The sequence below is a fragment of the Nipponia nippon genome, unplaced genomic scaffold, assembly GCF_047370975.1.
Source record: "Nipponia nippon isolate SJK-2023a ecotype South Korea unplaced genomic scaffold, ASM4737097v1 scaffold_1, whole genome shotgun sequence".
Lineage (NCBI taxonomy): Eukaryota > Metazoa > Chordata > Aves > Pelecaniformes > Threskiornithidae > Nipponia > Nipponia nippon.
In genome coordinates, this window is record NW_028262290.1 from 84,165,937 (window position 1) to 84,191,884 (window position 25,948).

The window sequence follows — 25,948 nt, forward strand, 5'->3', positions numbered from 1 at the left end:
GTGTTCATGTGACTGTCACTGTGCTTTGAGCAAATGCTCCCATATTCACTAAAGCATGTAAGCACATGCCTACGCAGAAGCATGTGGGTGCTTACCGTAGGAGGGACTGCTAGCATGCTCAGCATTAGCTGTGGGGTGAACTTAGTTTCAGCAGCAGATGATTCAGAAGTTTAATGTTTAGACATAGGTTCATATTAGGGGATTTGACTAGAAAGCAGAGGTGTCACCTCGAGAGTAATATCACAAAATATTGCGAATGCTTCTGGTCTCAATTCCATATCACATGTGAAACAATGAAAAAGTCAGCAAGGACAAAAAAAAAAAAAAAAAGTTACTGACAGCATCTACTAATGCTTTACTAGGGTTTTTGTTTCTACCATCTCAAAAGTGAGTCATCTATTAAATCAACATTAGAACTCAAATCTCATTTAGAGGTCTGTCTTTCATAGCTGAGAACTCAATAGCCAGAATATAAGCTTCTCTATCTGTGGGGCCCATGAAGGAATCCTCAGTACCTTCCTAACATAAACACTTTGTACAAAGCACCTACGGTCATCTTTCAAACCTTCAGTGTCAAAGGTTTACTAAAGCAAAAACTCTTTGTAGCAGATTTCTACAATCATTACCTTTTAACTGTCCTTCAAGATAATTCTTTCATGTGAGCAATATTGTCTTCTTCACGTCTTAAATAGTGCAGAAATGGTTCAGTGGAGAGCATCAGACAGCTCAACAATCAGAGCAGGACAAAGCAAGAGTGCTCAGGAAGCTTGCTGTGATATCCGGATTGATTTTTTGTTGTTGTTGTTTTTAAAAGACTGGTAAGAACAGAGAAAGATTACTGAGGGAGAGAAAAAGTGGCCCTAAAAATGGAGAAAATTGCAAAAGTTGAAGCAGAAGCTGCCTACATCTCCAATATATACATTCTCCTTCAGTGGACACCTGACGAAAATAATTTAGGAATGGAATTGAATCTGATTGAGCCTACATACCAGATATGATCACATCAATCTCATCGTGAGAGTATTTCAGATGGGGAAATATTTCAGAGAGGAAAGAATTGTCCCAAAAAGGTAGGAAAAAAAGAATCCAACACAGGACAAGGTTGATATCAAGAAACTGTAAAAGAACAGCCCATATAATCATTTAGACACACTCAGAAGGGAGTTGTCCTCAGATTCACAGCAATACCAGAAAAAGCAAGTCCTGTTTAAAAAGTAGCAATGGGACAGTCTACACGGTAACTCCAGACAGCACAAGGGCACGTGCTCTACTAGGAATGTGTAAATATAATTTCAAAAATAAAAAAAGGTCTAGGACTCCTATAAGTGTATTAAGTAGGGAAAAATTAATAAAAGAGTGCCTTAAACTGGAATATAAGCACAGTAAAATGATACAACCAACAACGGTATATTAATATTTTGTAACACTGTGATAGCATAATCACAAAATGTACAAGCGTTTTGCATAAGTGACTAATGGGACCAACCAAGGGAAATCAGAGACAAGCATGTGAGCCAGCCAAGTGACAATTTACAAGGTAAAGAACTAAGAAGCAGCTAAGCACAAGAGTGCAAATAGGCAAGACATCCTGCCAAAGACTTATGAGGAACGACTGGCAAAACCAAAACCAAGATCAGCAGCATAAAGAGCAGCTGAGATCTCCTTTGAGGGGGGACACAATAAGTAGCATAAAAACATCAGGCGTAAAGAGAAAAGAAGGAGAAGAGAGATGAGAAGCTGGCTTGAGTTAAGACTTCTCAAAAACCTCTCAGGACTGCTCACCTTGACTAACACCATCAAGCACTGTAGCCATTAGCTCTGTGCTATACTATACGCACAGTTGATTTACGTTATGACTTCTAAAGGTTATTTTGTGCATGCTGTATTAATGATTAATAATACGTAAGAACTAACCATTGGCACAAAGAGTATCATCATTGAATTAATTTGGTAAAGTTTTGTTTTAAAAATTTTAAACTGACTGTGTTCTAAACACTCTTAGCACAGCAATCCCTATTTACCTAAATGATATATATATATATGTTCATATATTCAGTTAAAACAAATGATACAATCAGTTTTGAGTCATAAGAAAATGGATTATTAAAGGAGCAGAGAAAATTTCCCCACTTTTCCTAGCAAAACCCAGAAATCAAAGATCAATTCACTTACCTAAAGAATTAGCTAAAATAAATAAAAGGTGAACTTTGGTGAAATTCTAGTACTTTCTAGAAAAATGACGCACATGATATAATAAACAAAGAAGTGAAATATCATCTAGGGAAGATTACCTAAAATTTGTTAACCAACAGAAAGTAATCACCAAAAGAGGACTTTTCCAGACATAGATTCCACTGGAGATTGAGACAAGTGTGAGTAGTAAGAACATTAAATCAACAAACAAGGATAATAATTTTGCCAGAGTCTGAAGTGATCTGAATATCTAGTTTTAATCACTAGAAGTTGAAAGGCAGTTTAACAAGCTTAATGGGAAAAGTAATGGATCTAGAACTGGATTAATTGCCAGCACTGAGGAAGAAAGTACTAATACTGAAAGAAGGATTTAGGTCACTGGTACACTTAAGGAAAGTGATGAAGTGAAACTCTCTAAGAAAAAAGATATTGTCAAGAGAAATAACTAAAGGGTTGTTTATAGCAGCAGCTTAGACAATATAACATAGGGGCTTGAAATACTAGTGCAGGACACACACAAGGGGAAAAAAAGGAGGAGGAAAAAAAGCAAGAATAACAATAAAAACCATGGTGAAATGGTAATGTTACTACAGCATAGTTATTGAATCATAAATAACTTAAGGAAGAAGAAAGGTAAATAATGATTATAAAAATAAGAACAGATCATATGGCTATATAGATTATAAAAATAAGAACAGGTCATATGGACAGAAGAGTCCAAGTGAGCCAAAATAACTTCAGAAGAAAAAAGAAAGGGGGGGCAGGGAGGGAAGACATTTTGCTGGCAGCTGAGCTGTTGAAAACCCTCCCTGCCAAACCTTTGCATTGGCTCAATGAGTGCTCTCCCCACGCCTCCCTCCTGCATGGTGCGGGAGGTCACACAGCCCCGCGCAGATGCAGACACCTGTTCTGGAGGCTGAAACAGCTGCCCAGTGCAAGCCTGCCAAAGCACGCAGGGCCCAAGCACTGGGCCCAGCACTAATTAGCTATCTAAGATAGCTGTAGACTCAACTGTAGGCTTTCACGGTTATGCTAAAAATCAACACATGTATTTGAAATGTTTCTAGTAAGTGAATATTAACCTTTCCCCAGAAATGTCATTTCCTGAAGTACGTCGCTGCACAGATGGTAACAATTAGGACAAAGCCCCTTTGTCTCCAGAAACATCAGGAATACCTTATTTACCTGGAAGTCACTGAATCAATAGGAAATTACTTCATAAATAGTTTTGATGAGGACACCAAAGAAGACCTGATTATAGAAAATAATTCCACAGCTGTCTTGAGAGTTTGAAGGGCCTAACATTGCCAGGGATGTAGACCCAATCTCTAAGTCAAACATCCTCACATCTCAAGCAACAACTATGTACTTGAGGAGAAAGACACTAAATGAACTAAAGCTTAACTACATAATTAATCTGAAAAAATGCATTTCAGGCATCAGAAACCATAGGTCTAATGTAAGCATTATCAAAACCAGAGATAAATTTTGCAACTAAAATAAAAACAAATGTTCTTCATCCACAAAGCATCAGAAAAAAACTTGAGGCTTATCAACAATGCCAGCAGAGTAGAAATTAAAAGCCATCTATGTGTTCCTAAAACTAGATTGCACCTTGTCTGTTTGAATGCAATTAATGAAGCTGACAACAGGGCAACCTGAGTAACAGGAATTATCAGGAACTACCATTTTCAAGATTAAAAGAATACTAAAATGATCAAGGCTCTCTTATTTCCATTCCAGAATTCTCAAATAAACTGTATACTAATACATTGAAAGTAGATTGTGTTACTTTATCCTGATAGCTTTCTTTCATGAGACAATTGATTTTTTAAGTGGAAAAAATACAGTTGGTCTCACCTATCTGCATTTCGGTGATTCCCGTGATACAATATGGTATAAGAAATTGTTACTTAAATGGGAGAATATGTGAATCAGTGCAAGAATTTTAAAATGAGTAAGGAACAGGTAAAAGAAGAGAATAGTTGGTTAGGGGTGAAAATTAGGGTTAGGGAAAAATTCCTGCTAGAGCACCTCAAGGAATTCTATTGGGATTTGTATTTTTCATTAGTCTTGCCTCAAAATGCAGGACTGTTTTCATGAAAAGCGCAAATGACATATGTAGAAGTTACTGTCAGAGGACTGGAATATCATACCTAGAAAACTATACAATCTTGAAAAAGATATCATACTGCTGTCTACTACAGATTTTCTAGTTCCTTTAATTGTTTTATCTTCAGCTTGACACTCTTGCATGGGAACAAACAAAAAAAAACCCAACAACTGGCTTACAACCCCTTTACAAATCCTGTCTCCATTTTTGCCATATATCCCCAAGAGGTTATTCGCATTTCATAGTATCTATATAATAGAACCCATGCTGTTCTTTGTCCAGCAATGAAATGTCTCCAGAGTTATGACACTTAATCTACAATGCTACACAGGCTGCACAGGTACCTAAATAGGTAACATGAGAGGTACGTTTTCTTGGGGAGATCTGTCAACAGCATTTTTCACTTCATATTTCTGCTAAAACTGCCAGTTATGAGTAACAGCAAATCAAGCTCATGATTAATTTTCATTACCAGATTATTTAGCTGCATGCTGCAGAAAATTGTACTTAATTTTATATCTAAAATCAATATTCTTCTCAACTAGAAAGGAACAGCAATAAACACCTGCAGCACTTGCTTAAGGACAAATGAGGCAAATGTTGAATGCTGTGAATATTTGCTTGCCAAACTTATCTCTTTTAAAATGTTTCAAACTCAAACTTGTATCAGAAAGCAGTATCAGTATATCTTACTAGCAAAGACGTTCCCTGAGCAAGTACAGAAATGCCTTCTTAAAAATCTAATACCATTTGTTTTGTTTATAGTTCTTGGTCATAGTCACTAAAACTGTAATACAAAGATTTTCAGTAGCCAACAAATGTGCATGATCTAAGTTACAAAATATATTCTCTTTATATATGTTTTACATCACCTGAATCTACCTATTTCCACGTACACACAAAACTTCCAGCTTTTAAAAATTACAAAGAATTGTATCCTAAAAAACATAAATCTGACCTCCTTTTTAAAAACCCCAAACCAAATTAAAACACAACAAAACCAAATGAACAAAAAACCCCACACCCCACAGTTTCTGAACAATCCAGTAATTTTATTTCTTTTACCTTTTAATATGAAACCTAAAAAAATTTTCCCTATGAAAAGCTGTTCATGGCAAAAGAAAGGAATCTCAGGAATCTGAGCTTAAACAGAGGGGGAGGAATAGCTGAAAATGTGATGAGGGTTGGTATTATCCAAAAACAAAAGCACTGTTCGCCAAGAACATTTTTAATTGTATAGCTAAATTAATATTTGATAGACTGACTAAATAGTAACATATGAGAGAGTAAGTGCTCCTCATGCTGCTAGTTTATAGAGACAGAGCATTAATACTGAATCCTACATGTGATACCAGCTTATCACAGAAGAGAGCCAGGGGATTGGTTTTCTCTTTCTCCCTTTCTCTTTCTCCTTCTCTCTTGATGTTGAGAACACTATATTTCTATGCAAAAAGAATGGAAATTGAGTTGATCTAGTTACCCAGAAATTCTGCTTTTAAAAGGTACTATGTGGTTATGTCTGCAAAGTGAGCCAAACAGGGCCAGTGGACAGGGCTGGGCAATGTTACACAACTGCCCACACTGTTTGATTACTAGCACCCCTCTCAGCATATTTATAACTCATGCCCAGAAGGTCCCTCCTTGACACTGACTGTGCACAGTTTGCATGAGGGAGCAGCAGCGGCTGTTTCCAGTAGGCAGGTGGATAAACTACCACCCTGTCCTCCGAGGGGTAAGACTATAGTTGTACAGACAGAAGCTGTGCCATGCTGCTTGCCCAGAGAACGAAGAAAACGAACCTTGACTTTTTCCTCCACTAATGAAGCACCACCTTCTCAGGAAGCTCATGGCTGAGTTTAGCCCTGCCGTGGCTTTAGACAGCACAGCCAAGGAAGCTGACCAGAGAATGCAAACAGACCAGCCCTTTACAATCTTCAAGATCAAGTTCAAGCAGTTCTTCCCTATTATGATTAAAAAACAAGCCAACCAACCAACCAACCAACCCCCCCACCCACTCACCCCCCCGGTTTATTCCCATACACCTGCAAGCTGTTTTCATTCACAGCTGATATAAGGATGATAGCAGCACATTGTTAGCAAAATACTGCTGTGGTTTTTGAGAGGCACTGAGGCTTTACCTTAATACATAAAATGGACAAAGGCCCATGAAACAGCCTTGTTCATAAAGCTGAACTCTCCTCCTCTCACACAAAGTTCGAGGGACCTTGTTTAGACTGGCAGCTGGGAATGGTCTCTGGCCCATGTTATCCCTCAGCCATTCCCAGGCACTCTCTTGGCACAACTGTGTCAGAAATATACTAATTATTAAAACACTACGAAAACCGTATGCCACTGATTAAGCCCAGTCCCTGTTTTGGTAAACACTATAGACATATTTATTTTAAGGTACTAAAACTGCCTGTTTTCCGGCAGTGTTTCAGTTAACTTTCTGATTTTGCTACCTGCCACCTTTATCCTTCATTAAAAATAATTTCCAATGTGACTGGAAGAGTGAAAAAATGTCTGTCTATTATTTGTGAAGATCAGTCATCGTGGTAAACTTTCTTGTATCATCCACAGACTCTTTTCTTCCATGAGAATATAATCATAAAAATAGACTAACTTAGGTTGGAGGAACTTACTAAAAATAACACAACATTTCAGTTCACTGGAAACAAGCAAGTAACAGTCACTGCAATGGAGAGCTGAAAGAAACAGCAGCTATTACTTCATTGTGGTGAAAATACGCAGGCACCTACAAAAGGTATTTACTAATGAATTCAAAGATTATATTTTCTGGGGATGTCGTAGTCCAGTACGTTTCCATAAGTGCTTCCCGATGCAGAGAAACAACACACTGCACTCATTTTGCAAGGAGGAAACTGAAGTAATGAGAGTCTGACTGAACACCCCTTGCTCACATAATGCTCACATTAATGCTAATGTCAACAGGCCGTAAGAAATTAAGTGATTAATCTGAGTAGGCAATTGGTTTGAGTCCCTTATGAATAAGTTTCTCATGTAATTCACCCATACAGGTTACAAACTAAAGTAACCTAAATTGCTAAAGACTGTTAAAGCTTACAGAGTTCTTCCTAGTGGAAAAGGTATGATATTTTCTTTGATTACCATGCAAGGAAAATAGCTTTGTGTCTGTGATATGAAAGAACAGCAACTGGTTGCCCTCCACATGTTAACATACAGGATAGTGTTTGCTGACTCAGCAATTTTTCAAAAAAATAGACATTTTAAATATATTTACCAACATATATCTGTGCTCACTGTTAAGAAAAACAGCTTTATTTTTAAGAAACTTTCAAATTCGTTCTATGTCATAAAAATATGTCTTCATTTTCAGTTCCCTACAATGTTAACTGTAACCATTTACTTTAAACTTTATAGTTGCTTACAAGCTCTTTGTGGCACCAAAAAGAGTTGTCATTAATTCATTAAAACATTAGATAAAGCAAGTCATTAGAATGATATATGGAAAAGAAAAACAAACATGAAGAAGTGCTAATATATTGTAATGGCTTAGATGAAAAAATGAAAAAGCTTCGCTTTGGCAGTATGTGTTGAAAACCGAGTTCTTCAGTAAGGTCTGCTTTCTTTCAGTTCAGTGAGATTCTTAACACTATTTCAGTGCTATCATCATGCCAAAACAGAACGCTGTAGTTTCAGGGATCACATTGTACGGTACACAATACGTTTTTCTACACCACAAAACCAAAAACAAAACGAAAACAAAACACAAAAAAGCCCAATACTTTTCCACATTGTTAGTATTACACTATTAAGTACTTTTAATGAGAAAATATATTAACCTTTTATTAGGGTTCCATAAAATATTAATAATTGGAAAAAAAAGTCCGGTAACCTTAGGTAACCTTTAGACAAAACAGTATTTGCAATACTATTTTTGACAGTCAATGTAGCTGAAAGACTACAGTCCTGTTGTCTATGCTATACACAAACACACACACGCACGTGTAATCCTCGAAGAAGAAACTGGAGAAGTGTTTACTCTTTAAATGCCGATCCATATATTATTCAAGTTACAATATGCAAACCTGATTAGGTAAATCAAAAGTAGTATTGATTAGATGTCAAGACTCAGTAAACTAAAATGATGTTTTAAATATTATTGATTAGCAATTCACAGTGCAGAAAGCAACCTGAGTGATCCTACACTAAAGTTACATAAAACGGAAAGAGAAGAAACCTCACTATTATTTTCCAACTCACCTCCTCCCTGCCATCCCACAGAGGGATCTGGTCACCACGTTTTTCACAAAATAGAGCAACGTGGTAGCTGTTAACAGGTGTTGATAGGGGGAAAGCAAAGCAGTTCATGCCCAGAGTCCCCTTCTGCCTTTGAAGACTCAGGTTTAAAAGGAAACAAAAGCAACTACTACTTTTGTTAGCCGGTGCTATCTTCATAAAAGTATATGATAAAACAGCGTATGCTTTCAAAAAAGAAACCCTTCAGGTAAAATCACAAATGTACAGCTAAGTACATTTTAATAAATGTTCATTTAATAATACAGGATTTCATTTAAATTGTTCCAAGAGTAATGTGAGATCTTGCTTTTCCTCATTCCTTACCATCCTGGCTATGACAATTATCTTCAGAAGTTCCAGGTCAAGTATATTTCTAACTGGATTTTTTAAGTTTTATGTCAACCTGCAAGTTCCCTTATAATTTCTAAATTTCTTTTGCTAATTGGTAAGATTTTAATGACCACTTTTTGTCTTGCTTTGCAAATTAACAATTCACTGCTACATACATAGAAAACAGTCCCTTTGTGTAGCAAGCAGACAAGTCCATCAACATAGAGAGTATTATAAGCAAAAGAATTAAAAGACTAAAATGCAGATATCAAAATTATTAGAAAATGAGACAAGAAGGTTCTCCCGCAGCACTGACACTGTCCTGGTGTCAGAAACTCACGTTGACTTCAGTAGGGACTGTCATCATTCAGCTCCACTTAAAATTAGGCAAAAAAATTTTTAATATGGCATCAATTTTAATACGATTTATTCTACAATACTTCAGAAAAGATGTGTTACACCTTATTCACAAAGAAAAATGCTATCGCATACTCCTTAACAACTGAAGAGCCATCTGGAAGATCATACTCGCACCGTAAGCATGCACATCTACTGGCTGCTCTTTCCTTATATAGATCTGCAGCTGGTTCACCACTGCTGAGGCAGCAGCTTCATCGGCACACAGAAGGTCCCCAGAGGTCTTCAGCTGGTCTAACCTTTGTGGCAGGTTTTATTTTAAAGCCGAGGGAGAGTGCTGGCTGGCACCAAAGGCTATGTCACCACACACTGTTCCTTTCAGACTGTCTTGGCTTCTGCTTTCCATTATGGCCCTCAGGATGGACAACCTCGCTGGCTTTTCCAGTATGAAGCCATAGAGAAGCCTATGGATTGCTGGTGCCATAAGCTGCTTGTGACCTACTAATAGTCCTGAAATTGTGCTGTTTATTCTCTTTCTCTGCATCAGCATGAACTCTAAAATACGGGGTATCTTGAATACCTGTTCCTCAGTAACAAGTTTATACAACATTTTAAGTATGTGTCCCTCATTCCAAAACAAAAAAGGAAAAATAAAGCAAAAGCAATTTATTGGCCTACAGACATATAGGGGATAGGTTTTAATGTACATGCTGGCTTCATTTTCTACATATTATATCACAACAAGAAACACTGCTGTTCCTTCAGTTTATTCCCTACACAGCGTTTATTTACCTGAAACAACGATCTTTTGTGTGTGGCACTCCCAACAACCACTGCTAGTGTGAGGTTCAGGTCTGAGACAGAAGGCCAAGTGAATTGAAGTCACATCAGAAAATTTCCCAAATGTCAGGATGCTCACAGGTAAGCATCTTTCACCGAATTAAACCAACAGCGCGAGTACCTATAATACATTTATTAGTTTTCTTTTCCATAAATGAATATAAAGAAGCCATTTACAAAATAATTCTTATTCTTTAACGAAGGAAATACTGCAACAGCTAAAGTCCATGTCTTTATAACGACTGATTTGTTTCCAATATGTGAAACTCTCCTCCACCATCCAACACCCTTTTGACTTCTCTTCCTCCTTAAAACCACCTTTGTCATGCTTTCTTGCCTGGGATCCTTCATACAGCTCAGCTGACAATACATACTGAGTTTTATAAAACCGTGCTGAGAAGAACCTCTGTATTTACTGGCTGTGGTCTCTTCAGCTGTCATACTAATCTAATATCAAACAAAGACTAAGTTTAGATGAAGTGCCTGTTTCTAAACTGCGCACTAAAAGGTCTATGCCCAAACTGTGCAGTTTCTTATTATGTAGGGGCTGTGAAGGCACTGCCTATTCTACACTTCTCTTTCAAGTAACCATCATTTCACCTTACAGTAAGCTACTGAATACCAATATTAGTGTTTGGATTAAAATCTCTTTGGAACAAGGAGATTAAACTTTTAGTGAGACATGAAAATCATAATCAGCTCCTGAAGTATTATCTATCACTATATATTATTAATTGGCTTAACAAATTGCATCATTATATTTTCCCTCTGCTTTACTGCATCTTATTACAGAGAGCAGATGAAGTAACACCTTTATGTGACAGTTTTGGGATCCTTTGATATGAAATGTACTACTTAAAGATCTGTAATATCCTGAAATTAATTTATTGCAATATATTTTATCGCAAGTATCTGATCAGTTTAAACTGACGTTAACCAGCATAGCTGCCCTTCCTTCTCCTGTCTGAATCTGAACTTTATAGTGCTCCCTTACAGTGCTCCCTCACTTAAGCTGATGTCAGTATGTGTGATACGTATAATAAGCCAGACTGGCCAGGTTTTAGGCAAAACTTGGTCTAAAATTAATGTGGTAACCTTTTCTCTAATCTCCCTGTCAACTGAGAAAAAACAAGTTTATCTTAACTCCCATCAGTTAATCCCAATTTAGTTCACTGAGCAGTCGTGTGAATGCATAGATTGACTCACGAGACAGAGGGAAAAGGAGGAAACCACCAGAAGAGGTTAGAGAATAGGAGTGTCTCATGGCATCATCACTGGATTAAAGGGAGAATAGAATAATGGCATCAGAATAACAGTTTAGTCTTGAATATAAAATTGAAAATTCAAAAGATTCATAATGAGCAAGATTATCCTAATTTTCCCCTGGAAATGCACAGAATGGAAGATGAATTGAATTGTCAGGTCAATTTCTTGATTTAATACTATAAAACCTGACTTTAAAAAAAAAAAATCTTTAAAACTTTTAAAGCTTAGATGAAATATTAGTACAGAAGAGAGAATAGTAAGCCCTGGTCACAGATAAAGAGAGACAATTAGTGGTCATAAAAATTAATTGTAAATACAATTTTAGTTATAATTCGAATGTGTATAGAGGAAAAATAAAGAAAACTGCATTAAGTTAGTGAAATAAAAAAATCTAAAGTAAAAATAACTGTAGATGCCTGTTGATGACATAATTTGAAGAGGAGCATATAAGAGACTGCATTATGTTGATATTAAATTACCATGAAAAAGTTTTAAAAGTCGAACCTTTAGCACTGAAGTCCTAATTGTTATGAAAGCTTCCTGAATAACATTTAAGTTTGATAATATACTAATACCCACAGCGTTTTGAGGAACATCAACTAACAATATCAAGTAAAGCATTTCAAGCACTTACTAGAGAGCTTTCCATTTTCGCCAACATCACAAATCTCTGCAATCTTCTTGACCTGATAGACTGTTGATGAGTCATTAGTAAAAAGATAAAAACCAAACCCAAAACAATGCAAAAACCAACACATAAATGTCAGGAAAGAACACAGAACAACTTGCTAAATCAAATAAACCTACATTCCTAGTAAACCTAATGTTTATACAAGACTCAGTCTTGTATAAATATGCGTTCATAAAAAAGAAAAGCAAAAAAGACCTAAATGTGCACAATCCATCAACTTTTCAAATATGTATTCTCCTCTTCATCTGTTTTTCATTAAAGTTATAATTGACATAATTCACCTAAATTGTTGGAGGGGTTTCAGTCATTTTTTCATCTTCAGTTTCCTGTTTTCAAAGACGACTTTTTTTTCCCCTCCCCCGAAAATGTAAGCAGCAGCCAAGTATGGGTAAATACATTAAACATAGTCAGGAAATCCAGAAAATCTACCTATCAGTGTGATATATCCATATCCCACACTTTTCCATATTACTCTAGCTGTCTGTTAGACTGTACAGTGTACAGTTAACATCACAGTACTGAAGACTAGACTAAAATTTAAACGAGCTGCCAAAATAAAAAAATATTTTAAAATCTTGCAAATCGGAGAAAAAATAAAATTCATGTTGTCTTGCTAAACACTTCACCTTTCCTACCTCCATGCTTGTATATTTTTACTTAAGAGCTCCAAGTATAGTTACATTAGAAAAAGCCAAAGCTTATTCTTCCCTTCACACACACAGAGCCCAACTAATTTTGGATTGTCTTACACAATGAGGAGATGTCTTTAGTATGCAGAAGCAAAGAGAACTGGAAATGCTCCTGCAATCACAGATGATGTGGTGGGCAGGTCTCTGAAAAGAGTCCGCATTTCACAGAGATCACTAGTGCTTCCAAATCTGAATATATTCCCCATCAACAAAACCTGAGCCCACGGGATATCAGCAATTCATCTTGGCAACCTGTGACTTTGTCGGCTACAACTGACTTGGCATGAAATGCACAATGAAGATAATGAGAAACTATTTCTGGAGCAAACTGCAGGTATATCTGGTGGACAGCTATTCTCTTATAACTACACCAAATGCAACAAATCTCAGAGACATACCGAAGACTCCATTCACTGTTTGCAAAACCAAAAGGCAATTCTGTCAGTAACTATTCTTAACTGCTGCACTGAAAACCAGCACCTCTCCTGCATCCAGCCTCCCAATTAGACCTACCTACTATCGGAAGTGTGCTACGAGGATCTTCTAGAAAAACCTAAAAAGCACCTGGATTCACAACAGAGCAAACAATAAAAACTATGGCACCAATTAACTGTGTGAACAACAGTCTCCTTTCTTTTTCCTGCAGCCTCCTTTCCTGGTCTGCCTTTGAGCCAAGGAGACCTGCACGGGATGCTTTGTGTCTGTCTGAAAGACTTTCCTTAACTGCTCTCAGCATTGAGACCAGCTAAACAGTTCAGAATCTGAAGTGTCAAGTTCGAAATATTGTAGGGCATCTTCACTGTAAAGTTCTTAACTATGTTTCTTCTTGGTGGCACGAATTAGTCCCAGTCACTGTCTTTTTCCATTTATTATCTTTTATTCTGCAGCACATGGATAATCTTGACGTGATAATTCTTGTAGAGATTTGAAATAAGACACAAGGTTCAAGAAGGGCACATTTAATTACAGGCGTAGTGAACATGAAAAATTTGAACCATGAGATTGTATATGGGGACCAAAAAGAAGCATCGCAGAAATCTGGATCAATAAGGAGGACCAAAGAGAGTAGAAAAGAAGAGACAGTCTATAAACATAGTTGAAGCACTAAAATAAATAAGGCAATAAAATTATTGGGAGGACAAGTTAGCTTAGAGACAATTCTGTCTTGCTGTGAACCATTTACAAGAAAGTTAAAACTACGCGAGGTGAAGTAAAAGGCAGAAGAAGATCAGTTTCATTTAACTTCCAGAAAGTGAAGCAACATTTCAAATTGCCATAAAACACTTGTTTTTAATAGCCATAATGGTCACTTCAGTTGTGTGATTGAACTGGGGGGAACTTCTCTTCCCCCATCTTAAACAAATGTTGCTATTTCTATTTAGAATAACCTGCCAGTGAAAATAAAAGGAATGTACTCTGTTCTCCCTTTCTCTGAAGCACCCTGAAGATTGATGCCTAAAGCAAAACAAGCTGACAAGTCAGTAATGACATTCATTTAAGAATGTTATTCTTTGTGGAAAATTGTTTTGAATTTTTTGAATGATTTCACTTATTACTAAACAGTGACTGAACTGGAAGACTGTAATGCGTTTTTTCTACTTGATTTCTAGAAACAAGATAGACTTGGAGCTGTCAGAAGTACAGCACACTCAGGCACTTTCTGAATATGTTAACACACAACTGAGGCAGAGCCTGAGTTTCAAGATCTTAAGAGATCATTCTGACAAACAAGAAGTTACTGAGTTGAAATTTAGCTATGTATCCAAAGCCAAAACCTTCAACAGATATGTGGTAAAGCAAACAGAAATTATAGGATTCTTATAACTGAAATAAAATTCACACTATAACAAATTCCTGTTATTATTATAAAGAACATGTTTGTCCAAACAAAGCACGTTGCAATGTCAGTTATGAGGGCATTTAAATACATGCTGACAAATACATAATACATATTCTGTCTGAATTGCAGACAAAAAGCAGAGCAAAACCTATAAAAAGAGGCACTAACACACGAGTAAAGAAACGATGCCTATGCAAGGTGCACATCCAACAGGTAACCTACCATAGTTACAGAGAAAACATATAACACATCCCAAATATTGCTTTGGGAACTTACAGCCATCTCTAACAGTGAAAACCCTGTGTTTACTTTTCAAATATTTGAGTAAAAATTGTCTCATATTTCTCTAAAGTACAAGAATACATGCATCTGTCACATAAATCTAACTGCATAGACACTAACCTTCATTAGTTCGGGGTAAGTTGCCTTCAGGGCAAAGTCAGGTAAGTTTTTGTATATCTTTCCAGAATAATTAAAAACATTATTATCCCTAGCAACATCTTCTCTCAAAATTTCTCACGAACTCAGTGCTGGCATTGGCATGTCACGTGGCTGTTGCACACTTAAATCTATCTGCATTAGCAGGTGAAGAAAGACTCCAGATTAGCACTGAGGTGCTGGGGTACAAGCATAGCTTCCACTTCATGGCTCTACTGGATGGAAGACAACTCATCAAGCTTAGGCGATGATAAATTTAAATTGGATATTTCATGCTAAAATCACTAAAGTTGCTTTTGCCACGAATAGCTGTACATACCTAAAAGCCCAATGTCTCTTTCTCCAGCCTAATCTGAAACATATCAGAACTGCAGAATTTCAGCTCATGGTTCCAGAAACAACAAGAAATTCTTAGAATGCAATTCCCTCTGTGAAAAGAGGGAATCGAAGCATGAAACCTGACACAATGATATGCCATCTTTTCAGTAATGTTAGGATTTCACACAGAGAACTTCATCGGGACTAGATTAACCTACCCATTCTTTGTTAAATTATCATACTGTCATGTATGGAAAGGATCCTGTTCCATAAAGGTTATTAGAGTTCGGCAATTTTAACTCAGTATGAAAAAGCTAAAATTGAGTATGGGCTTTAAATTTTAAATGTAAATCAATAAAGGTCGCATACAAAAATATGAATCCCAATTTAAATAATTCTACTCAAGGCATACAGCGAAGCATTACTTTTTCACTTTTAGCCCTTTAACATCAAAGATAGCGTGAGTATGTGTTCAGGTTGTCTTCATCAGGAATCAGAATATGCAGATGTACCTTCTTCAACCACAGTCTTTGCACAGAAGTACCTCAATGCTTATTTAATAACTTGACCCCAGGCTAGCATTTCCTCTTCTGCTTTCATGGTATCACATAGAATGCGGTATATACAGTGCACAGACACGCAGCAAATCCAGCATCATTAAACCAGGACAGTATTTTAATTCAGAAACACACTCCATAGACTGAATGACTGCACATGTCCCCTCAATGTCTTCAGTTTTTGTTGCTGTCTAATGCACAAATACTTAATTTAATTTTTGTCAGCATAAGAATAAAATACCATTGCCACATCTGCTTTCCCAGAGTAAAGGGAAATGTTGCCATAATACCAGTATAACTGAGCAGATATGCTTAAGACTTCCAAATAGCTGCAGAGATAAGAGAACTTGTTGTGACACAACTATGAGGACACCATTTGTATGCAAGGGAAAGTGCAGTTTTCAAGCTAGTCAGTGCCAAACTGACTTTTAAATCTAGTCATCTAAACCCAGTGTTCCTTTAGTGCGTCAATATATAATAAATGTATGTTTTAGTAGTAGCAGAGAATTTCAAAGCTTCTGTTTCAAGGTGCGGGGGTTTTTATATGCATCAAAAAATCCACGTCTCCCATTTTAAGAGGAAAATGAATTTTCATTCATGCTTCATGAATAAGAATTTAAAAAAACTCGTACCAATTATCAGACACAGCGCTGTAATCCATGTACTGAACCATTCCCTAGCTCTTCAAAAGAATGAGAAATATAAAATTTTCCCTGGTTTCCTGCTGTACTGCAAGTTCTCTTAAGAGCTGTTCCATAACATGAAAGAACAAGGTTAAATTTCTCATTAAACATTAATTCAAGATTTAGCTGCTGAATAAAATAATTCTTGATTCTTTAGCAAATTTGTACAGTGCCCTTGAGGTACCACAGCACGTTTAAACTAAAACTAGCACTAATAGCTTTATGTGCGTATCTGCATATCTATATTAATACATTAAGGTCAAATTACAGTATATCGAGTGCTGTTAGTAATTAACTGTGGTCCTGATCCAGCTCCCCCTGAAGTAAATGCAAGCTTTGGCTGATCTAACCAGGAAGTAGAGTGAAGTAGGAAGTTCAGGATGGATGAGCACCAAAGATGCAAAATAAAGGTTATTGTGATTGAAAGTCTATCCCTGTATCCATTCACTGTAGTTACTGACTTCGCAGAAACTATATCAGTCATTTGTGATTATTCAAATACAGGAGACTTTTATTTTCAAATTAAGAACCAGAACTATCAAACCAGAAATATCAAACATCCTATGATTATAACTATTTTAATTTATATATGTTTACTTGTCTTAGCTTTAGCTGCACAACACAGCATAAAGCCACTCTTCATGTACATCCTTATTTAAACCGCCCTGTTCTTTGTGGGTTCTCAACTGTCCAAATTATGTGACCCATATGGTGCATTACAAAGCCTTAATGTTCACACTGACTTAAAAAGATGAAGATGGGAATGGAGAGAAGTGGAAGAATAATGTATGCGTGCATCTGTTTCCTGGCTAGAGACAGAACTGGTGAAATTTCTGTATATTTTTTCCAATCAGGGTGACTTTAAATGGTCTGAAGTTGGGTTTTTCCCCCCTCTATATGATCCTACAGGAAACAAACATCAATCTGATTTTATAAATACCCACAAGAACATACATACTACGCACGCACTCCACTATCTGAGGATAAGAAGGAGAAAAGTAGTGTTAATGATAGGCTGAAGAAAATAAAAACCTTTATGGAAAAGGCACAGAAAACATCTGTTTCTTAAGCTCATAAAACTAAATAAGTTACAACAAATGTATATATGAAAAAACTTGTTGCCTCTCTATCCAGGTATCTAGTTTTCCCTTTTATCCTTCTAATCCCGTAAAACTGATATACAGTGTCTCCTAAGACAGAAGGGAAAGAGAAAGATGCACCGTGATTCTTACAAGACAGTGTAAGACCTTATTGTTTAACATCCATAACTTCAAGACAACGATTTTTCACCTATTACAGATTAAACAGGTCACAGTAAATTCCATCAATACCTGTGCATAAATAACAGTCACTGTCTTTCTAGCAGTCATGCTTTCTGACATCTAGCAAACTGTCTCATATGCAATGCGATAGATCCAGATCCAGATCCAGCCTGTGGGTGTACTAAATGCAGTAGGTGTGCTGTGAGTGTACTAATCACTATCTCACTAAATCACAAACGATAGCAGACAAGTGTGAATGCAGCCTGGCAGCAGTTCTGTCCTTGTACCACATATCAGCATTTCCTACCTTTCTTTTGACAGTGAAGATGATGGTAAGCCAAAACAACTCCTGAAGCCAACATCCAGGCACTTTGTAAAATAAGTGTTCCGGTCCACTCAAACATATTCTTTCACAATTACACTTGCTACCTGTTCTCTTTTTACATCTCTGGGTACACAATACCATTGCAGCACACAAAGAGGGGGATTGTGTCAGGCAGCCTCACAGCCATCCCAGAAAAAAGATTAGCACACTTCGCCTGCTTTTCCAAGTTCGAAATCAACAGTGTCTCAAGTCTTCAGTGACTTGGAATGAATTTGACCTCAGTAAGAATTAAAAGATTGTGCACTGTATTTTCATTACTAACCACACTGAACAATTATGTGTTTCCAATATTTACACATTTCCAGAACTGCAAAGGTAGGAAGCTTTCAAGTTCAATTACCAATTTTAGTGGGTTTATGTTAAACACCGTTTGTTTTGAGGTTGTTCTGAGAGGTATGATGAAGATGGAGAAAAATCAACTTTCTATCCCCAAAGCCTTTTCCAGGAGACTTTTTTTTTTTTTTTGTGATGCAAGCAAGTTTAACAGAAAAAAAAATAAAAAGGAAAAAAGTGGCAGATACAAGGTACCACTACCAACTGTACCATCACAGTCCACTTGCGAAACAGTGGTTCACTAGTAACAAAGTTACTCTTCATTACTAACAAATCAGATAGACTTCTTCATCTCCTTGAAGGGAACTGAATTGTATCTCAGACTATCATGCTCTAATCAGTTTACTACAAGTCATTTTAGAGTCATCAGACTAAAAGATTTCATATGGAATCTATTCTTGCTTTGCATTACATCTATATATACCATAATGAATGAGCATAGAGTGCGTGCAGATACAAAACCATAAATATATGCTACAAGAAATACCCTACCATTTTGTAGCTCGGATTGTGCGCAATCCCAGAGAGAGAGAGAGAGATGAATGTTACATTAACTAAACACCAGTGGCAGTGAGGTGCAGATCTGATTCCAATCCCTTCTCTCGGTCCTAAGGGACCAAAACAGAGAGAATAATCAGTTACAGCATCTAAACTGGAGGAAGAGGGTGCAGGTTTTAAAGTCCATCAGGGAGAAAAGATAAATTACATTTTCCACAGTTTACTGAGATTTTAAATCATAAAAATTAAATAAAAAGTAAGAACAAAATACCTTCCTTCCCAGTTTCACAAGTAGTGTACAAATATAACTCTTCATTCTGTTTTCTTTCAATAAAACTCCTAAATTGGAAATGGAAAAATTTAGTTCAGCTTGCTTTAGTTTCAATTCAGTGAACATGACAAACAAGAAGAGTAACTGGCTTGCACTGAGTTGAAACTCGTTTGGTTCTTAAAATAGACCTAGTTATTATTCATATTGAGTAAAGAAGTATAATTAAGCTCATGTTAATACAGGAGGCTGAAAATTAATTCATTATATATTATGGAACAAATCTTTCTTTTTATCTGCTAGCAAATTTGCTACAGACATAATTTTTGTTAGTGTCTTCTCTCTGCAAGTAATTCCTTTACTAAAACTTATTTTTGAACACTGACTTTTTAATTCAAGGGGGTTTTGTCTGGATAGAAGTCCACATGGGGAGTCTGTTCTCTGAATGAATGACAGTAACTCTGAGAATCGCAATCCCGGTGTGACCACGCCAATTTAAAAATGATAAATTAATTTGTGAGAAAAAGTCTGAATCATTTTTCTGTATTGACCCTGTTTAAAAACAAAAAACAACAACAAAAAAACCCCAAAACCAACATGAGTTAATGTGCATGGCATATAATTCAGGACAAGGAAAGATTATTCAATATAACCATTTTGGAGGCAAGGAGTGGCAGGTGTCTTAGGTAGGTATTATTTGTTATACAGTACCTTGAATACCTCTATGGGTTTTTTCCAGAATCAGAAGAATTAATTTAAAAATTAAATTAAAATGTGATTTTCTTATTTTAAAATATGTACCTGGTATATATACTGGTTCTTATTCTATTTCTTTAGTTTTTCCTGGTGTCTACAGCTTCAGAATACCTTGGGAACAAATTTCAGCTGGATGTAAACAGTCAGTAATTTATTAAGCTACACTACATTGTAAATGCTTCAAATTCAAAGCAATGCCTTTTTTTTTTTTTTTTTTTTTAAAAAAAAGGAAGAGAAAGGCTAATATAAATATTAGGACTCTTGCTGAATAATTTGCAATGAAAAACTAAGTCAACAAATTACACTTTTTCTGCTCAACTGTCTGCACACAGATTGTAATTTTTTTTAAGATATATTGTTCATCCTTAGACTGCACGTTGCTCTCAAAATACAGTTAAAGTTCACACTGAACTTTGTGATCACCCACATCTATATACCCCGTTAAAACTTCATTAAAAGTTGAATTGATACTACAAAACATGCATTGCTAACAAACTACAGTCATTGAATCTAGTAATGTGATTCTTGTAAAATGTTGGTTTATGTGAAAATGTGGGGTTTGTTTTAAAGATGGTGTTACTTTTTGTTTGTAAAGGTGTTGATTCCTGTATTTCAGAACAAAATGATCTGGGAATGTTTGTTTAAAACATTTAAAGCAGATGTTACTCTGAAAGCAGTTTTGCTTAGCTGAGACTTTTTAGTCAGATCAAGTCATCAATATCAAATAATGAGAGTTGCACGAGAATGTTTTGATAATCATTATCATATATTACCATTGCCAGTAATGACCAGTAATTTACCTGTGCGAAGTTACAGGACAATGATATCATGGTATCTAACACCAGGGTAAGAGGTACTTGTATAAAACAACATCTGTTGTACATATAATCTTACACGCAGTAATAGAGAAGAGAGGACATATTGGCTAACAGAACAATTATATGAAGACTTAGAAACATCTTACCATTATCAGCATTTCATGAGGAAACATCAGGGATGTACTTTTAAGGAATGGAACCCAAAGGGAAATTTTACTCTGTACCTCTTACTGCACCTTGCACTATGCTTAATTGCATTTGTATGTATTGCTTTATTAATCACGATAATCACAGTCATAGCACAGCATAAGAAGCTGATGTTTACAAGTAAATGTAATGATTATAGAGCTAATGAAGTGCCAGTGATCACGTAAATTGATAATACTGTAAAGTGAACTTTAATAAGGATGGGTGGTGTGGTGATGCCAAAAGGCCTCATTGGTGTGAATTTCTTATGGATAGGTTCCCATATATTTGGACAGAAAAGCCTTCCTAGGAAAAATACATTCTGAGAAGTTAGTGTGTGAAAGTTTCCCAAGGACTGATAAATTCTGCAGGGCAGCAGACCTGTTGATTCTGCACATACCATTAATCTGAGGACACTGAGAACCTGCTGAATCCCTAGAGGGCCACACCACACCCAGTACCAACAACAGGTTGTGTAGCTCCAACCATGTTCAAGAGGGTGGTGGCTTCTATATGCATATAAAGACTACAGGATTATATATACATTTGATGAAATAAAGGACTGCCTTAGGGACTTTATGAATACCTACCCCAAAAGCCACTGCTGGCTTCTAGGTTCAACCTAGCCTACCTAAGTCCAACCCTTTGCTGCAGAGTATGCAGCTGGGGTTCATCTCCCAACTGTTGCCCCATGAGTTAATGTGTGAGCAAACATTTTAAGTGACTGCTGCGTGACTAGCTATGTTATTAATGACAGCTTGACTCCACTGATAACAGCTTTGTAAATAAAAGAGGTTCATAGAATTACCAGTTGTAATCTACTCTCCCCCAACTCCTACTCCTTACCCCTATTAAGGAAAACAAAACATAGAAACAGGGAAAATGTAGAAACAGGGAAAAATATCTATGTATTTATACACCTTGATATCAGTTCTGTGATGAACTACACATGCGTGTCCCATCTCACAACTGATTTCAACCACGCTGACCACGTGCAGACAGATCAGAGCACACACCACTCCGGTAATCAATGCTCAAGTTTGAAACAGTGTTGCTCCCACTGGCTGCTGTTAGCATAGTCAAGTAGTTTTACACAATCGGAGATGTGTTTAACTCCACCCAGGGACTGAAGCATCTGCCACAAGAATTAACAACACATACCTATTTGAACAGGAATTATTCATTGACTGTGGCTTGGGGAATAGAGTCTAGGTTAATCTCTGGAACACAAAGTTGATAATCTCATTATTTTTACTCATGGCTTCAGGTGCTATCCTTTTCTTTACATTTCTGATATATTTGAATTGCCTTTTTATTTAATAATAACCTGACACACTGAGTTCCACATACAAACTACAACTGGACTGCTTCAAACTTTATTTTATCATGCATATGTGTAAAGACAAAATTAATCCCCATCAGACCAGCTTAAATCATGGGAAGGCAGCAGGCTCACTGATGGTAAAAAGTGAGTGGTGGTGGGCAGGAAGAAAGGGGAGTAGGGAGAAGACAAAATTAATAGCTTTGCTACATTTTCCAGCTATAGCCACAGGCTAAACAAAATGCGTAGAAGCAGTATGTTCCACAGAATAAGCTGAAGGAATATACTCCTTCCCTGTATTAAGGGATAAACCAGAGATTGATTTGGATCAAATCTGTTTGTTGTCTAGTTTATTTCTGCCCTTTAATCACGATGATCTGGCCTTATGTATTTTAGCCATTTACATGAACTCTTCTGCTTCACAACTTGAGCATCTCACAGTAACAAATAAATCCCTGCAAAAGTGATCTAAAATGTGGCAGTAGTAATAACTGTATTTTACAGTTTGAAAACGTGGTTTATACAATTTGCTATAGACTGCATGCAGGCAGAACAGAGATCTGACTTTCAAAGGCCAGATAACAGGCTAATCAGTAGGTCATCCTTCCTCTGTACATTGTTAAATAGATGCATCTCTGAATGGATAAATATTTAAAGACTAGATTTCACTCGATTTAAAGACTAGATTTCACTCTTTTCACCAACTTGAAAAGGCCTTAACTCAGTCACAGGGCCCTGAGAAATCCCAGATCTTCATTCCCTTCATTCCAGCTGGCACACAGGTTAGACACATGTATATACTTTTACCGAGCATACACAGAGTGAGCCTTCAAGCATGGAACAATGGCATGTATATTTTACCCACAGCCCATTTAATTGCATTACCTGCATTTAAACATCTGTTTCCCCTCTGATTAGAAGCAAAGGAAATTGCGTCAAGAATGAAAATATCCACAACATTTGATTAGATCTGAAAGGGTTGCTAACCTCCATCAAGCATGTCAGAGACACTTTCCTTTTATCTTTTATGCAAAATGACTTGCAGGTAATTGCACTCTCTTTAGCTAATATAAAAATATTTTCACTAGAACTACCCATTGTGCCAAGGGTGTCACTCTGACAAATTACATTTGACAGCAATTCAACATCACTCTGAGAAACCAAATTTAAAAATAATCCAGAGGTACTAGTAGAAAGGCACAGTTAGATACACCTAGTACGAAGCAGCCTAGCCTTCAACTATGAAGCATATGCTTAGGAGAGCTAAGCATGAAGCAGACAAATTCAGTGTTTAAAGCTAGTGACAATTTCCTATTGACTTCAATGAAAGAAAAGCCAGACTGAAACCAAGCACTCTTCAGTAGCAATTTATTTGCATTGTGCAAGAAGCAGTCCCACAAAATCAGAGGCTGTTACAGAATCAAAAAGAAAGCAACACCTCAAGCACTGTTGAGAAAGAGAAGGTATAGTGTTCTGCTCACGAGCTAACGGATTCCGATACCCAAAGTCACCCTACTTGAAGGTGCTTCCAGCAGGACCCCTGGATGCAAGAGATTACTTGAGAGGAGAATGAGCGATCACTATGAGACCAGAGCCACTGTGAAAGATTCTTCTGAACTGACTGCTCTCTAGTGCCGTGTTTTAGCAGCGTGTTACAATGGTATATGCTTTTCAGATGCTCATGTTAGGCCTACAGTGTACTACCCCAGGTTTATACTACCCACAGGTCTGTACTACCCACAGGTTTATAAAGTAGTGACATCTATGATTTTTATATATATATATATATATATGTTTGTGTGTGTGTGTGTGTTAATTGTTAATTAATTAATTCTGCACCCAGATGACACAAACTGACACAAAAATTCCCAGATGCTTCTCCTCACAGTCTGAATCTCCCCAAGGGAGAAACGGAGTATTCAGAGAGTCCCTGAAATGAAACTCAATAGCAACAAAGTTACTGTTAAGCAGGTATTCTTTATTGCAGCGCTGGGCAGCACTGGGGATTCTCCACCATGAGTGCTCCACCGATTTGGTAGACTTTCAGAGATTATATACTATAAAATCCTACATATTTACAGGATTTCCGAGAAATCATTTACATAAACATGAGATTTCCTGGAACTTATTAGCATATGCAAATGTCCGATCCGCATGCACAGTCGTCTCCCGTGGTGGTCTTCAAGTGGTCTTTGGGGGTCTTCAGATGAAGGCTCCTAGTCTTCTTCACTGTGTTCGCTGATTGACCTTTGCTTCTGCGCAAACTCAGTCCTAGGATCACGTAAACGGTGTCCTTCAAGGTTGTTGTCATTCTTTTGTGACCTCCTGTCTTCCATGTATTTGTTCTCCCAAGGCCCAGTTGTCTGAGATGGGATTATCCCGGAGCCCCCTTATCTTACAACCATTCTCACTACTCCCTAAATCACAAAGGCCTTTCTTTTCTTCAGTTAAGTGACTAAGATATTTAAAATATCCTCCTTGCCCCTAGGCTTTTCAGGAGGCATTGTGATGCAGTGGCTTTGTCGATCTTGGCTTTAACCCTTTCAATACCTTTGTAGCAAGAATCCCAACAGGTTGAATCAAAGCTCCTTTTGAAGTTTCATGTGCTAAAGAGCCCTTATTACACCTTTTTTGTGATTCCAGATTTTGTAATTTTTTTTTTTTAAAGGTTCTTCACCTCCTCAGGAACAGGTACGACGTTAGTCTTGACTTCATTTTTCAGAAGGTAGATAATATCACATAAATGTGTATCAGTAAATTTCAACTCTAGCCAAAAATATTTAACAAATATTTAACAAATTCATCCTGTGGTTTCTAAGATCAATGAAGTTATATTTAGTCTGAAATTCTCTCCAGGTACTGGGAAACAGAAAAAGCTGGGGACATAATTTCCACAGACCTGTTCAGGTTTTTTTGCTCCTGTCTTCCTACTACAGTTTCTCAATTTTATAACCCACACTCTCAACTTCATACTAGAGCATGACAGTGATGCAATTTTTTCTGGTACTCCTGAGAAGGAGCTGCCTCACATACTCAGCGCAAAGGAAAAAGGATTTACATGGATTGGGAGAGACAGAATTGGCTAACACTCCTTGTTCTTTAAAAACAGGACCACTGCTGGTTTTTCACACAAACTAAATTACAGCTTTTATTAGAAGTTTAATAAACAGTTAGGTTAAGACTACTCTTACAAGAAGGTTAAATTTTAAAATATTTATTAGCCCAATTAAGTTACAGTGAAAGCCAGCTGAGGTCAATAGCAATACTCTTACTGATTTCAGTGGCCTTTGGCTTAGATCCATAGCAGTTTTCTCCTTTCTGTACTATATAGCATTTCTTGGTAAAAATAATCAAATAAATAAATCTTAGGGGAAAGTGGCATATTTTTCCTCTTTTTATGCAAAGTTTATTTTTTGCCTTTGGTTTCACTGTTTAAGTATAAAAGGCCCAATCCTCGTAAAAGCAATCAATATTCTTACTGACAGCTTAGAAGAAGCCACTAAGTACAACTACTTGCCATGTAAT

At 36.8% G+C, this 25,948-nt stretch overlaps 1 protein-coding gene across 5 annotated transcripts in view; it reads right to left on the minus strand.

Moving 5' to 3' along the window:
• CDH18 (cadherin 18) overlaps positions 1 to 25,948 on the minus strand; it is a 565,378-nt gene that overhangs the window by 437,259 nt on the left and 102,171 nt on the right. The window contains exon 2 of one of the 5 annotated variants that reach the window (XM_087761143.1): positions 19,069 to 19,184. The exons of the other annotated variants lie outside the window; for them this stretch is intronic. The gene's annotated coding sequence lies outside the window, so the exon portion shown is untranslated. The remainder of the gene's footprint in view (positions 1 to 19,068; positions 19,185 to 25,948) is intronic. 5 annotated transcript variants of the gene reach the window in all.